Here is a 3,082-nt window from a genome sequence, read left to right as displayed (position 1 = left end):
TGCCGTGCCCGGAGGGCTCTCGGGGGCTGGGAGCCGTGTCTGAGGTCCCCTTCGGTGGAGCTGACGCCGTTTTGGTGCGCTTTGTGTGGTCCCCGCGTAACGCAAGTGCTGCTGGATTTGCAGAGACCCCAGACTGCGAGACGTTTTATCTCGATTGCTCCGGGCTACCCCCGTTTCCAGCCCCGGACAGGCCGGGACAGTTTGGGCCGCGCAGGCGGGGCGTTCCCTGGACACCGGGACATGGTCTTGGCACCCAAACCCAGAGACTGGATGACCCACGGACTGTCAGCCGTTCCTGGGGCTCTCCAAAGAGGGGGCGCAGGGAGGAGAGGCTGGTTACTGCCCTGATCGTGGTGAGTATTAGGAGGCACGAGGAGAGCCAAAAGGAGCTGGAGGCACCTCGTTCGGCTCCACCTGTCTTCCCTTGCCTGGCTTTCTCCACAGTTTCTTCTGGTTCCCAGCTTCAGGTATTGGCAGTTATTCTGAAGAATGCTTTCTGCTGCTTCCTCCAAAAACCCAAGAGCTGCAGCTAGTTCCCAGCGGGGCCGGAGCTGGGGGGGATCACGTCCCCCGCGCTGCTGGGGGCAAGCGGGGCAGGGACCAGAACTGGTGCAGCGCTTCTTCAGGTCACCCAAACAAGAACAGCCTTTCTGTAGGCGTTCTGGTGAGATCAAGGGTATAATTAAATGCATTTCTGTTTCCTTTTGCTTAACACCGTTCCTTAGCAGATGTGTTAATCAGCTGTTTAGCAGTCCCCTGTGTGTGCTTGCTAGCCACAGGTTACGGTTGAGATGTAAAGTTGAAACTTAAAGGTTGAAGTCTTGACTTCGCACAGCAGTTGTTGCATTTGTGCATTAATTTTTACCGTGCTTTTCTCTCTCCCCCACAGCCCCAAACAGAGTGTTTTATTGTGCCGTGTCCCTCTCCGAGCACTTCCCATCCATGTGCCTGACCCAGCAGCCTCTCAGCCGCTGGGTTTTTGCTGGGAGCCCACAAGTGACCGCAGGCAGACGCAGCGCTGGCTGTCGGCCGTGATGTTTCCCGGCTGCAGGAGCTGCCGTTGCTGCACTGCCTGTGCTCTGGCAGCTCTGCAGGGCTCTGCTGCATGCCAGGCACAAGGGCTGCTCGCTCACAGGGCTGCCGGCGTCGGGGCAGCCGCAGCTCGGGGGAACCAGCTGACGCTGTGGCTGCTCCTGGCACTGGTGAGTGGGGACTTTGGCAGCAGCTGCGGTGACTTTGCTCGGGGAGGGAGAGGAGTGGAGCTCCTGAGGGTCAGGGGCTACCGCAGATCCCTTGGCCGAAGTCCTGGGGGCTGACGCCTCCCTGCAGGGCTCGTTCTGAGAGGCCTCGGGGGGGAGCTGCGGCGTGTGCTGCGTGTGCCCCCTGCCCGGGGTCCGTTAAGAAAATGCCCTTCCTTAACGATGATATCGGTTGGTCTTTATCATATGAAAGCGTATTAACTTTGCTGATCTGTACTGGTTCCTATTCTACACCACAGAGTGATGAGGCCATGGGGTTTCACTGGAGACGTGGGTAGTGCTCAGGCTGAAGTAGAAGAAACTGAAGGACGGCCCAGCCCCGGACTCGAGGACTTCGCTTTGTGGAAGCTGAGAGCTGTCCCTGAAGGATAAAGGACACCCCAGGACATCTGAGGTAACGCCGGCATCCCAGCCCTTCTGATGCGGCTTTGAAACCCTCCTGGCATCGGCTGGCGACACGGAGAAGTGACTTTGGCAAGACGGACGCCGGGGCCGTCTGGATCCACAGACAAGCAGCAAGAACACTGCAGTAATTGAGTTGCTGTGCTGAGTTTTTCCGTGATCGGGAATCGTTTGTGTGGGTGCCAGTGATGAGCCGAACGTGTTGGAGCTGAACTTTTGAAGGGTGCGAGACCTGGTGGGATGGCAGGCCTCAAAGGGCTGCAGCGAACAGGGCTGCATCTGGCTGGGCACTGTCCGCCAGCAACATGCCTCAGGATCGGTTTGAAGGCCAGTGCTGTTCAGTATGGTCATCTGTGATCTGGAGGCAGGAATCGGATGCGCCATTCGCACATCTGCTGATGGTGCCAGACTGGGAGGTGCTGCTGACTCTCTCGAGGGACAAGACGTCTTGCAGAAGGATCTCGATCGATGGGAGCGTTGGGCAGTCGTCAACAGCATGAAACGGAACAAGAGCAAACGTTGGATTCTGCACCTGGGACCTGCACCCGGGCACAACTATGGACTGGGAGAGGAGGGGCTGGAGGGTGTTTGGGTCCCTGAATGCGTCCCGAGGAGGGCAGCCGAGCTGGTGACAGGGCTGGAAGGCATGTCCTGTGAGGAGCGGCTAGGGACTGTGGGTCTGTCTAGTTTGGAGGAAAGGAGGCTGAGGGGCGACCTCACAGCTCTCGACAGCTTCCTGAGGAGGGGACGTGGAGAGAGAAGTGCTGAGCTCTTCTCCTGGGGATCCAGGGACAGGACGCCTGGGAATGGTTCGAAGCTACGCCAGGGGAGGTTTGGACTGGGCGTAAGGAAGCATTTCTTTACTGAGAGAGGGGTCAAACGCCGGAACAGGCTTCCTAGAGGGGTAGTTGATCCCCTAAGCCTGGCAATATTCAAGAGGCGCTTGGACAATGCCCTTAACAACATGCTTTAACTTCTGGTCAGCCCTGAAGTGGTCAGGCAGTTGGAATGGATGATCGTTGTAGGTCCCTTGCAACCGAAATAGTCTGTTCCGTTCCGTTCTGTTCCATTCTATTCTTTGGGATTGTTCATGCTAAGTAGAACTGAAGGATGGCCTGGCCCCGGACACAAGGACTTTGCTTTGTGGAAGCTGAGAGCTGTCCCTGAAGGATAAAGGACACCCCGGGACATCCGAGGTAATGCCACCATCCCAGCCCCTCTGACATGGCTTTGAAACCCTCCCGGCATCGGCTGGGGGCACGGAGAAGTGACTTTGGCAAGATGGACGCCGGGGCCGTCCGGATCCACAGACAAGCAGCAAGAATGCTGCAGAAATCGAGTTGCTGTGCCGAGTTTTTCTGTGATCGGGAATCGTTCGTGTGGGTGCCAGTGATGAGCTGAATATTTGAAGGGTGCGAGAG

This window comes from Haliaeetus leucocephalus, unplaced genomic scaffold (genome assembly GCF_000737465.1).
Source record: "Haliaeetus leucocephalus isolate CR32 unplaced genomic scaffold, Haliaeetus_leucocephalus-4.0 Scaffold484, whole genome shotgun sequence".
In the NCBI taxonomy this organism is placed as follows: domain Eukaryota; kingdom Metazoa; phylum Chordata; class Aves; order Accipitriformes; family Accipitridae; genus Haliaeetus; species Haliaeetus leucocephalus.
The sequence above is the reverse complement of the archived record's forward strand: the minus strand, read 5'-3'. Positions refer to the sequence as shown.